Here is a 13,911-nt window from a genome sequence, read left to right as displayed (position 1 = left end):
CCAGCATAAGTTTCCTCCTACCCAGACTTGAAGACCCAGTGCTCTCCAGCAAACAAATACTTAGATAAATCATGGTGTTCTTTAAAGCTGAAATACTTTGTAGCACTGCTGAGCAATTATTACATTCCAGGATAGCAGAAAGGGAAGGGGCTTGATAAGACATAAGATCAAAGGTTGACAATCTAATTGGGGGGGAAATAGAAACACTTGTCCTGAAACACAAACTACAGAGCTGTTCTCCTCTGTTGCAAAATGGAATCTTAAAAGAAAATTAAGCAGAAAGAGATCAACCCATTATGGTGACAGTTATCGCCCTATTTTCACCCTATTACAAAACTTGTTCCACATTCTAAAGCTACTCCATAATGTTATATATCAAAATGAATAATATATATGCTCTTTGCCTACTTTCATTTGCCTATTATGAAGACAGTGTATGAGGCATCATCACACATGTTTATGGATTGCCTTTTTCGTTTCATGGGTGGGGGGGGGGGAGCTAAGGCAATTGGTTTGTATTTGCCTTCCCCCATTGTAGATGATGTACCCATCAGAAACTGTCCTCTATAGACTCCATAGCTGCAATATGCTGTTGGTGAAAGAAAAAAATGTAATCTTGGAGGAGGGAGCTAAAAGTATGGCCTTGCTTCTCATTCTACATACTGTATTTATGCCCTGCATTAAGATATGTGCACACATTATATTCAACAAGTGTGCACCTGTATACATTTGTAACAAATTGTTGAGCTGTACACTTGCATAACTATTCACATGCAACATTCAACAAGGGTACAGTTCTCCCCTTTCTCCTCCTATACATTTCTGCCTGCCGACACAGTCTTTCTAATTCTCTCTTCCTCACAATAATCTTCACTTCTCTCATAACAACCACATTGTTACTTGAAATGATGTCACTGAAATTTCATTCTAGGGATTTGTTACATGCTATAACTTTAGAGCAAATTCAAAACACATCCTCTCCTCCTGACCAAAGAATTCTGTAGTTTGTTAAAGGTTGCTAGGAATCATAGGAGCCAACACCTAGGGGCTGAGGTCTCTTAACCCCCCCCAATAAAATATTTGAGGACACTGCCCCATTGAAGTTGATGGGTATTGCCATTCAAATGGGGGGGGGGGTGCCATGTCGTGTGACTGATTGTGCAGGGCAGGGCTTACCTGCCTCCCCCCATATTTCATTCAAGTTGGCACACCTGCTAGGAACTGTACCTCTGTGAGGGGCAAATTACAATGCCCATAATTCTTTGTTTCAAATGTGCTTTAATTAAAGGTATTGTATGTATGCAGTCTTAGAATGACATCATAGCAATTCAGTCAATCACTAGAGCAGATCACAACTGATATGCAACAAGTTATTGGGCTGTTTTGAACTGCTGATCATAATTATTTTGTCTGAATAAATCATATCTCTAGGGGATGACCTATATCATTATTTTGCTGTTGTCTAGGTTTACAATAAACGGCATTTCCGTGCACTGCTCTGGTTCACCAGAAGCAGCTTAGTCATGCTGGCCACATGACCCAGAAGCTGTACACCAGCTCCCTAGGCCAATAAAGTGAGATGAGTGACGCAACCCCAGAGTTGTCCGCGACTGGACCTAATGGTCCGGGATACCTTTACCTTTAGGTTTACAATATGCTTTGTCAAACATGGCAGACCTGCATAACTAAGCATCAAGCCTGAAGAGGCCCATATTAAAGCTATACTAAAGCCATAAATAATAAAGTATTACTCTTTAAAAGGTTATACCATTAATAAATATTGAAAAAGAGTTTCCCAGCTGCCAAACTGTTCCACCTTAGATATTTCTGCATAGTAAGTGAGGTAATCAACACATGGGTTTCAGGGATCATCACACAAACCAAAAGTCTTCCCTGAAGTTACTATCATGTTTATAGTTCCTTATGGTTTACACATGGAAACACATGTATAGTATTGGCTTCAAATATCCAAAAAGTGACCATCCGAACCATTCTGATAGACAAAGATGCAAGTGAATGGGAGTGTTATTAAGATAAAAGTTTTATACAGATGGGGGAGGGTGGTTAACACAGAATGGTCCTAGATCATAGGGCAACATGCAATCCGTTATACACAAAACAGTGGAATAATGCACAAGGGGAGTTTTGACTATTTAGTTTTAATCAGGTTTCCTAAAATGAAGCCTTGCCAATAGGAAATGAAAGGATCTTAAATGAGATGCAGCAATAAATTCAGATAGCAATGTTTCCTGCTTTGCATTCCAAAACATCTCTGTTCTCATTAGAAGTACTAAAAGGCTACCCACACAAGGATTGTGGGAGGCTATTCTGATATCTGTATTACCTTCTTTCATGTTTTTCCATATTATCTCAATGTTCTTCTCAATGCTACCAAGGAGGTACAGTATTTATTTATTTTTTGCATCTGCTTATCTGTGGCTTGTTCTTCAAATCACTTCCTTCTCTTTACACTTTCGAGCAGCTGGGTTTATCCATCACAAAGTTCTGATTTTGCTTATTGAAGCCGATGGAGAAAAGCAACATTTAAAGTGTATTTCTGTTCAAAGAAATCTACTTTTAATACTGCAGCTGCCTAAATTCATTTGAGATGCCTTCCCAGCCGTACAATCACCACCACAAACAAGGTCATGAAGAAAATGCAGGCATTTGGGAGACAAAATCATCTAACCCTCCACCTCCATTGTGAAACCAAAAATTATACAAGTTAATATGCAAGTCTCTTATGGAAATGATGCAATAATCATGTGTCTCTACATTCATTATGAGATAATTAGTTTTAATTGCATATTAAATTCTGATTGAATTAAAAGAGTTCAGGAGTTTGGAATTTTATTTTATTTTATTTTTAGCATTCGCTTGCAATACTTCTGCTGTCCATGCTGTTTTCTAATGCAAATGAGCAACTCTTCTTAAGCAATTACAATGACTTTCAGGTGCCTCTTCATAAACTCTGCTCTTCTGTACAAATGTCACAATGACCTGCTTGACACAATTCTCTTAAATAGAACATTTCTAACCCATCAAATCTATCTACAGTTTCCATGGCTATTGTACCCAGGTAAGTGTTTATAAGGAAGGTTTCACCAGTGTGATGCTCTCCAGATGTTGCTGGACTTTTGTTGGCATCCATCTGTCTCAAGAAACAATGAAAGTGTGCGCCATCAGGAGCAGAGTCAAATCGTTGGAGAGTTACAGTGCCTTCTGTGGGAATACAGAGCGATATGGAAGAGACATGTTTTATTGCAGGCATAGGCAAACTTGGCCCTCCAGATGTTTTGGGACTACAACTCCCATCATCCCTGACCACTGGTCCTGTTAGCTAGGGAGGATGGGAGTTTAGTCCCAAAACATCAGGAGAGCCGAGTTTGCCTATGCCTGATTCATTGCAACTGGGGCAGATGAAGGCATCTGGTTTTGCTGCTACAGTTGCCCCATGGGGTTCCTTCCACAACTGCAATATGCTTGATATTTGGTCATGCTGGCCAGGTTTGAAGGGAGCTGGGAGTTCAACAATATCTGGAGGGTACCACATTGGCTACCCCCAGTATAAGATTATTTCTGGAATACCTTTCCTACAGAAAGCCATCCGACATTCATACTTTATATTACATTAGCTTCACTGAACCATTACCCTACATGTTTCTGACTACTGTACATTCCTCTAATCCATATAGATTAATATTTTTGTAGGCTGTTGGGGAAAATTACTCTTTTTTCAACTGTTGGTTTTGGTTATGAGATATGTAGTACTACTACAAAAAGTGCTATGGGAACAATCATTATCAGTATAATGTTTCCGGACATCCACAGCTACATTGTCATACCTTTCCAGCTCTCATTGTTTACCATGGACTGTGTTTTGTGCACATGTGGGCAATTCAGGGATGAAATAGGGTAGGGAGCTAAGTGGACTCAGCCTACCTAATTCTTGTTGTCTTGTTGTCTTTGAGTCTCTCTCGCTCTCTGAGGATCACGTGGCAGTTTCCAAGTCATTTTGCAAGTAACAGGAGTTGCTGGTTCTGGGAACAAGAAGGGAGAACAAAGGCCAGAAGCACTTTGGCAATTTGTGTAAGGTTAACAGAAAATAAATATATAGGAAATGTTGTGCACGCGCAACAGCTGTCTCAAATGTACACACCTCAGTTCAACTGTGAAGTTAATGTACCTTACACTTTCAGTTCGAATGGAAACTGTTTTGAGGGGAAACACATCTAACAGTAGTGTTTTTTAAGAAGCTACAGGATTGGATTGTGGCTATTGATGTGTGCACATGGCTTCAGAAGCAGTGGCAGTGATGCACTGGATACAGAGTAAATGATAATATTTACACAGCCAAAGGGACATACAAAGACATTGAAACCCACTCTTAGTCTCATCAACCTATGGGCAGGGCCCATGTCTTGCTTCAGTTTGCTCACCTCTCTACTTCTGAAGCAGAATATCACAGCAACTGTATCACATTCCAGGTTGGATGTAATGTTAAACCATAGTTTTGTATAAGAACAAGTCGAGTCACCCCACAAGCTTGTATAGTTCATCCTAAACCTAGTCTGCCCTTAAGGAGGAGTTTGAAAGCTTTCACTTCCATCTTAGATTAATCACCGCTTGCAGTGTTATCCAAACTTGCACAATAAGTGATTAAAATTCCTCTCCCCCACACACACCTCTCTCTCCCTCCCACCACCACCACCCCACAAAAAAAACCCCACATTTTAAAAGGGCATAGGATGTCAATCAAATCAACCAAAGGCCTGGTTAAAAAGAAACATTTTTGCTTAGTGTAATGGTGGTGGAAACAAGTCAACTTCAAACCATAGGTTATGAAGCTGGCTTCTGTTCACTAAGCAGAGTTCAAATTAACCACAGTTTAGGATTCAGATGGCACACCAAACCACAATTAGTCAAATATAAGTATGAACTTCCTATCTTTTCACAGGTGTGCAGGAGAAAGGAGAGGGTGTGAGTTTTGGAGGACATATAAACAAGTAATTAGTGTTGCATGTAAATGCAGCCATTAAGACAAAATTAGTAGGAGTAGGTGTATTTTAAAATATTACCTGCCCTTCATCCTAAGGTCTCAGGAAGGGTTAAAAAGGTAAAGGTAAAGGTACCCCTGCCCGTACGGGCCAGTCTTGACAGACTCTGGGGTTGTGTGCTCATCTCACTCTATAGGCCGGGAGCCAGCGCTGTCCGCAGACACTTCTGGGTCACGTGGGCAGCGTGACGAAGCTGCTCTGGTGAGCCAGAGCAGCACACGGAAACGCCGTATACCTTCCTGCTAGTAAGCGGCCCCTATTTATCTACTTGCACCCAGGGGTGCTTTCGAACTGCTAGGTTGGCAGGCACTGGGACCGAGCAACGGGAGCACACCCCGCCGCGGGGATTCGAACCGCCAACCATGCGATCGGCAAGTCCTAGGCGCTGAGGTTTAACCCACAGCGCCACCCGCGTCCCTGTGGTAATATTTTAAAATATTACCTGCCCTTCATCCTAAGGCAGTGGCGTAGAGTGGGGGGTGCAGGGGGGCCAGCCGCACCGGGCGCAACATCTGGGGGTTAGGGTTAGGGGGCCCAAATCCACGGGTTAGGGGCGCAAATTACTTGCCTTGCCCCGGGTACTGACAACCCACACTACGCCACTGTCCTAAGGTCTCAGGAAGGGTTACAACAATTCAAAATACAATTTTAAAACGTACAGTCAAAATACAATACAACATAAGTAGAATAAGTGATATGCTCCATGACTTCCCTCATTGATGTCCCTGTTGGTTGGTTTTTTGGTTTGAGGCTTCTTTTGCTCTGGTTTTTTCACTGAGATTTCAAGACAATGGGAATCATTAAGATATTGATTACCTATCTTTGGTGTGCCGACAATATGCCAGCTAATGCATGCCCTTCATGCTAGGTTAAATGGCTAACATGTCAGTTAATTCACCACCTCTGCAATACGTAGAAACATGCAGTGTATGGTAGGTAAAATAAATTTATTCTCTATACTGAGCCCCTCTCTCAGCCCGGCACAACTCCAATTACACTTTCGCATTCTGATTTTGATACTTCTAACAGCCCTTGCTAAAGGTGATTTGTTGTTAACGGGTGTGCTATGTTTTAAAAGTTAACAAGCATTTGTTCTTAGATGAATGGTTTCAACAAGATAGGCACTGAACTATTACATTCTGCAATGCACCTTGCAAATAGGGTGAATGATCATTTATTGCTTAGTTTTATCTGGCGATCGGTATCTCATAGCCTTACTCTGTTCAATAAACTGTGGAACAAAAGGGTATTCTGGCATGAAAACTGTTTATGTTTCATGGTGGATTATAGATCAATTTCAGCTGAAGGTCCTTGGAGCTGTGATTGTCCCCTCTCACTGACAGTATACAGTCTTGAAGCAGAGTCCTCAGACCTCCAGCTAAGTGCATCAGACTCTCATCTGTCTCTACAAGCTAGTGAAGAACAAGGTGCCTAGACAATGGCAAGGGGCTTTTGATGCCATACACAAAAAATATTAAAATACATAATATAACTTGTCTTAATATACTTTTCTGAGTCTAAAAATATGCCAGACCAAAAGAAACATATTTACATAAAAAGCAGACAAGGTCAAATAACAAAGAAAGCCCTTAATTAGTTGTAATCAACTTTAATTTGCATACCGTATATAATTCCTAAATGATTGTTAATAATAACTTTATATAATGGACTTCCAATTTTCATGAAAATGGCACATTTTGATAAGCAGACACAAAACCCTAGTACTAATAAGGTTTAATTTGCATACATTAGACTGATTATCCAAACAAAAGGATTACAGTATTACTTCCCCATACCTTTATGTCCTTATTATGCACATTTATTAACTTCACAAAAGCTAGCTGTTACTGACAAACAATAGCCATGGGTGAAAGAGAAATCTTCAACATGAATAAAAACATTTTAATGCAAAAGAGCAAAGTTTATACGGTATAAATGCTTCACTTAACTCTTTCTTAGCAAAAGGCACACATTAGGTAAACTCTATTCATTAGATAGATTCCGCATTTTCTCATGCATAACATTCCCAGCTGGCATAATATTAAAAATCTAACATTCACTATACCAGTCTGGGCCACAGACTAGGGCACAATTATGCAGAAGGAAATGTCCCTATAGGATACCTATGCACAAAACTCTACATAGAATTACAGCATTTTTAAGGAATGCATCTAAAACTATCTATAAAAATGATTGGCTTATAGAAGTATTCAGAACATGTTTGCAACAGGAAGACTAAACTCTGAACTCATCCTCTCATACGTACACAATATTGATAAAATGTTTCAAAAGGATGCTTTTCAGAAGTGTTCCTAATAGCATAGTTAATGTTTAAAATAACTGGCACTTTTGTGTTGGGAATGTAAAAAGTAATAGGAACATCCTACCATATACAGTTGTACCTTGGCTCTCAAACTCCTTGGTACTCGTACATTTTGGCTCCCGGACGCCAAAAACCCAGAAGTAAGTGTTCCAGTTTTTGAACGTTTTTCGGCAGCTGAACGTCCAATGGGGCTTCCGCTTGAGTGCAGAAAGCTCCTGCAGCCAACTGTAAGCCATGCCTTAGTTTTTGAACGTTTCAGAAGTTGAACGGACTTCCAGAACAGATTACGTTTGAGAACCCAGGTATGACTATAAATTGGTCCCATCCAATCATCAAGAAAAGTGGAAATCAGCAAAACAATCAACGAAAGAACTGGAATGTACACTAAGATTCTTCTTTATTCCTAATAATAGACATAATGCACAACAAGTTGGTAAAAAGGAAGAGGGTTTAAGTTAAGCTGGCAGAAGGTTACACCAGAACGAACCCAGTACGGGGGGAGCGGGGTGTGGTGCTGCTCTGCCTAGAAGAAAAAGAAGAGTTTGGATTTGATATCCCGCTTTATCATTACCCGAAGGAGTCTCAAATCGGCTAACATTCTCCTTTCCCTTCCTCCCCCACAACAAACACTCTGTGAGGTGAGTGGGGCTGAGAGACTTCAGAGAAGTGTGACTAGCCCAAGGTCACCCAGCAGCTGCATGTGGAGGAGCGGAGACATGAACCCGGTTCCCCATATTATGAGTCTACCACTCTTAACCACTACACCACACTGGCCTAAGCCTGAGAGAAGGGAAATAAGCCTTTAAAATAGTGTTCTACGTTAGATTGCTTGGTCATGTGATCAAGCTGAGCAGGCTTAGTTTAAGGTTCCCGCCATCTGGTCCCGTCCCTGGAATGCCCTGTTGGGGAACTAACAGTTGCCTTGGTTCAGCCATCTGAGCCTCTGCTGAGCCAGAATGAGCAAGTTACACTGACATATCTTGGGCTGAGCCTGGGTTGAGGACTTAGCGCCCACTGATCCAGAGATCTCCTGCATCCTAAGCTGCTCATCCCGGTGCTTCTTGCCATAGGACTGTCCCCACAGCAAATTAATATCTTAACCACAACGAGGATTCTTGAGATTAGATATCAGAAAACAGGAGACACAAAACTGGAACTTGTTTATTGAAAAATGATAACCATTTGTCATTTACTGGAACAAGAAAGCTTATTCTCAGCATCTTATAGAGCTCTGAAAAGACCAATGTTGTTATAGTGAATTCTTTGTTTTATTTAGTTATTTGATACATTTGTCAAAGCAAAGCAGCCAGCCATCTTTAACACTAAAAAAGCAAAAGTTACCCCAGAAAAGAAAAATAGAACCATGGTGTTCTCTCAGCCTGATAGCCCCTTCATGAGCATGCCCTGGGCATCTTCACTTTCACAACTCTATACAAATGTTTCTAATTTTTTATCTCAGTGAGGGGGGAAATCTTATTTTTAAATAGTAGTGTTAGCAATAGGAGCACTTATACAGTATCAGTTCCTCACCGCATCGCAGACACCCAGCAATTAACACTGATGGCAGAAGGGAGGGAGAGGGAAATGTCGTGAACAGATCTCATATCTGAACACAAATGAAATTCACAAGGACTTGGAAAAAAGCCAATGAACTTGAAACTTAAACAGAAGGCTACTTCAGTATCCCCTCCAACTTATGTTTTGTGACACAGAGCTCTCCTGGCGTGCCGTGGTGTTAATGATGCAGGGGAAAGGGTGGGGGAAATTAGAAAATGAAGTGTTTTTCACTGATGGCTCTCCTGACAAAGGAAGTTGCACACAAACAAGAATGATAGCTCTGTGCCTACAAAGTCAGTTATGAATATGTTAATTCTCAAAGGCCGGGTCTCTGTACACCCCACACCTCACGGATCTCTCTCTTCCTCTCTTAAATTTTGCAGTGCATTTAACTGAACTGGTAACAGCCACAGTCAGCATTGATTATGATCTACAGGTAAGCAGGTACCTATGAGCCACATGGTCAGACAGGAAGCCAGTCAAGCAAGCAACTGGTAAGCTGGACTGAGGAGCTGGGCACTCTGAGAATAGCTCAGTCCTTGCCTGTATGGTGAGTTGTTTAGTGCAAGGAACTAGGCCAAACATAAAAGCTTTGCACAACCAGGTAGAACCCCCTTGGAATGAAATGGCACAGCTGGCACAGCACAGACCCCTAGGAGAAAGGGTTTCAATGCACAGCTGTAGCAAAGCTACAGAAAGGTACATTGGCCCCATGAGTCACATACATTTAAATTTGTGCCATCCTACCTTTTGCCTGTTCCGGGAGCACATGATGCAGCCACTGTGCTGCAGCCATGTAGATTCAGGCTGCCCAGTGCCTGGATAGGACCCCACTCTGGAAGTCCACATAGGCTGCCTTGAATTCTATGATGGATGGAAGGTGTGATGCAAATGCAATAAAGGAATAAATATTGTCCTCTTGTGTCACTAGATCCCTGTGATGCTGGTAGTTAGTACCCAGAATGCCTTCTGCCTGTGTACAGCAGTGGCACTGAAATGTAGCAGAATAATCCTACGACTACTTCCTCTAACAAAGTACAATAGAGGTACTGCCAGCAGCCTTACTTTGAGACAACCATAGCTGGAGCCTTGAATTTTCTATCTAGAAGCTCCATGATTATTTAGCATCCAATTCTCAGGACCCCTGCAGTCCATACTGCATGCAAATTGTCCACCCGAATATGGGAGGCATCCCTACCCAGGTCTACTCATACTACAAATGCGTATATAAGCAGCCCTTCAAGATGATTCAGCAAACTCTTTTGGAAGAACCTCTATTCACTTGTTTCTAAAAGTTATATGAATATTATGTAGTCATTTAGAAAGAATGGGTGGGTACAACAGTTAAATTAATACAGAACACATTAGCATTTCCCACTCCCCAGTCAATTTTCTTCATTAAAAAATCAATTTGTTCTTATTCTAGAATTAATATGCAAATCAATCACAGTATTATTGTAAACTAGTGGAATGTCTCCCCAGAGTGGAAGTCTCAAAGTTGATCACTAAAGCAATTGCTTGAAGGCAAAACAGACAGACAAACAAACTCAAAACATCTATTCCAATGGTGGCATTTTAGAAATGCACACTTCTTATGAGAAACAATTCATGAGTGGAATGCCATGGCATGGAAAGCTGTTGATTTACTACCAAAAATCAACATCATTTTATACATTCCCTGCAAAGATGCATTTTAGCTACTTTACGTGAGCATCTACAAAGTGTACAGGACTCAGCTTAAATATATGCACACTTTCTACAGGATCTGTCCTCTATATAATGTGCACATTACCTGAGGCACCACTTATATGTGTAAGTAAGTCTGATGTCAACATAGCCTGTCCCACCTCCTGCCTTCACAATGATGTCTCTGGGCTAGTGCCATCACTAATCCAACCAAGATAGGACCATATCCTTATGATAACAATAGAATGTCAAAAGAAGCCAGAGAAAATTTATGTTATCAGTACTGTTTTACTGATGCTTTGGTTGTCCACTCAGTTCATCATTACACCCAGATCTATATTATCTGGAATCTCAAAGCAGAAACATATGGAATTGGAATGAAAGAGGTGAGGAAACTTGCCATTGTTTTAGCTTCCAGGATGAGATGTTTACAAATTTAATGACAGCCATCTTTGAACTATGGAAAGCACTGCCAAGGATAAACCTAAAAGTAAATGGTGTCACCTTCACAAGTAATAGATTATTGATATATGTGGTATGTATTAATGCTATACTTTCTTTTGTTTTAACATTTGTGTTGTTAACCACCACATGTTCTTGTAAATGGAAATGCAGGATATTAATACTTTTATAAATAAAAATAAGAGAAGTCAACTGGAAAATTAAGAAGGAACTCTCTACAGTGGCTTCAATATTTTCAACTAAAGAAGCTTTATAGATCAATAAGGAGAAGTAAAAAGAGCCAGTGTGGTGTAGTGGTTAAGAGCAGTAGTCTCGTAATCTGGGGAACTGGGTTCGCGTCTCCGCTCCTCCACATGCAGCTGCTGGATGACCTTGGGCTAGTCACACTTCTCTGAAGTCTCAGCCCTACTCACCTCGCAGAGTGTTTGTTGTGGGGGAGGAAGGGAAAGGAGAATGTTAGCCGCTTTGAGACTCCTTCGGGTAGTGATAAAGTGGAATATCAAATCCAAACTACTCTTCTTCTTCTCCAATTATAGCTGTCCTCTTTCCCAATTCTGGTTTTCAATAGAGGCAAATTAAAGGGCTTATTGTCTCAAATATATAACCTCCTTTTTCTCAAAAAGCAAGTGAAGGTAATATATTTAAGGTCAGATGAGAGCATTTATCTGTATCTGACCTGGAATGAGGAGGAGGGGATCTGTATCAGAGAAAGCTTTCTCTCTTTCTATAAATATAAAAGGAAATCACTATAAAATACTGTGTAATTGAACATATGATGACTAGATACAGTCTGAAATTGAACTAATATAGGAGCTTTTCCATGGCATGAATTAGGATGTTAAATATGTTTGGGTACTATTCTGAAATTTCATTTATATATGGATTTCTTGTAGTTTATTTGTACAAAATAAATAAATGTGGCTGCAATCCTACACCCAACCTAATGGCTGCCTGTGGTGCTAATGTAAAAACAGCAACGGTGGCCAAGCAGAGGGCAGTCAGATCCAATAAACAGCAACATATCTATACTTAGGTTCCTGGTTCTGTGGCAGAAATATAGCTTCAAAATCCTGATAAATGTTAAATTTAACTGTCATCAAATAATGTTTTGATTTCTATAAGATCTTCTCAGTCTTGTCAATAAAATCCAAAGAAAGCTTGTGGAGGACAAGGCATTTAGAAGTTGCCTCTAGTTATAGACACAAACTGTGGAGGGAGGAACTGGCAGACACAATTTCTAATGTTCATGTGTCCATGCATATAACACCTTTGTGTCATATTGTGCAGAGTTTTCCAACTTAGCAGTAAGCCTGCTAGGTGCTGGCATTTGTTTTGTGTTCAGTTTTGTATATCAATCTGACCCTGTTCAGTTCACTTTTCTTTAAAAGCTCAGGCCTATTTATACTGGGACAGAGTTTCGGCTGGTCTGAAATGAAACAGCTACACTCCATACCCTTAATTCCAAGCTGCAATTATGTACTCATGAATCAGAGACTTTTACTACACAGCACAAAAGCAATACAAGGGCTCAATTCAATATGCAGGCTCCAACTTTCGCTTTAGGGTGGGTTTCTCTTTGTACACAGCCCTCTCCTTTGCAAAATAAAAAATAAAAACCTGGAGCACTCACACTGAAGGAAATGCATTCATTTGACTTCAGTTCCCCCATCCCTTCCCACTGTTTTTCTATATTCCTGCAGAAAAGAAGTAAATAATTTTTCACACTGCAGGGATATTCCCTTTCACATACTGTACTCTAGATCAAAAAACCTACTTCAAATTATATGGAGAACAACAACCATTTTGCCTATTTGCTTGATTACAAGGAAACATTTGGCTTTATCAAAGCCCATTTTGCTATATGTGTGACACAATCATTTTCTTCCCTTGAAGGTATGAAACCTACCACACATTTCAAGATGAAGAGAGCTTTTTTTAAAAAAAAAAAGTAACACAACATGCAAATTATTATCCTATTAATCCTCAAACACAACAAAATCCCATAGATAGGATTATGAGCACCACAATATTTCAAATGAGCCAGTCAAGCTTAAATGGGAATAAGCCCCATTCAACTCAGTGGTTGTTAGTAGACTCAAATGAGCTCAAATCCTCATTCATTTACTTAAATGCAAGTCCCAATTATTTCAATGGAAATTAATTCCTTCAAAGTATTTTAGGATCATAGCCTAAGTTTTATGTAGTCAAGTAAATTATTTTTCCAGTACATGCTACTAACTGCACTAGAAAGAATTAATCATTGAGATTATTTTATTTACCTTTATATGCCTCCTCTGTAGCTGAAGAGAGCACAGATTACACATCAGCCTTCCCCAAACCGGTGCCTTCTAGATATCTTGAACTCCCATCAGCCCAGACAGCCCAGCTTGCCTGATGAGAGTTGAAATCTAAAACACCTGGAAGGCTCGTTAATGAAAAAGCTATTATACACTGTGTTATAGCCTGTTGGAATGCACCAGCTAGCTAAAGGTTGAACTCTTTTCAAAAAGTTTATAAAGCAACTCCCTTAGATAACCTAGTCAATCTAACAGAAATGTAGGCTCAGTCCTACAAAAGAGCCTAGAACCCCAAAAAAGCCAAACACAAAGACAAGTAAGGGTCTCAGCTATGCACTATTTTTAATGTGTGTTTGTATTTCAGGATTTTTGGTCCTATTACCTTTTTAAAAAAAAAAAACAACCAACCTACCATGGATCAAGTTTGTTGTCTGTACAGTGGTACCTCGGGTTAAGTACTTAATTCGTTCCGGAGGTCCGTTCTTAACCTGAAACTGTTCTTAACCTGAAGCACCACTTTAGCTAGTGG

General features: G+C 40.2%; 1 long non-coding RNA gene across 3 annotated transcripts in view; it reads right to left on the bottom strand.

Annotated features, from left to right (window-relative positions):
• LOC308589033 overlaps nucleotides 1-13,911 on the bottom strand; it is a 566,573-nt gene that overhangs the window by 526,062 nt on the left and 26,600 nt on the right. For all 3 annotated transcript variants that reach the window (XR_014009040.1, XR_014009041.1, XR_014009042.1), the window contains exon 2: nucleotides 3,943-4,040. This is a non-coding gene — a long non-coding RNA (uncharacterized lncRNA). The remainder of the gene's footprint in view (nucleotides 1-3,942; nucleotides 4,041-13,911) is intronic.

Source organism: Podarcis bocagei (assembly GCF_964188305.1).
Source record: "Podarcis bocagei genome assembly, chromosome: 6".
Classification (NCBI taxonomy): Eukaryota; Metazoa; Chordata; class Lepidosauria; order Squamata; family Lacertidae; genus Podarcis; species Podarcis bocagei.
The sequence above is the reverse complement of the archived record's forward strand: the minus strand, read 5'-3'. Positions and strand labels throughout refer to the sequence as shown.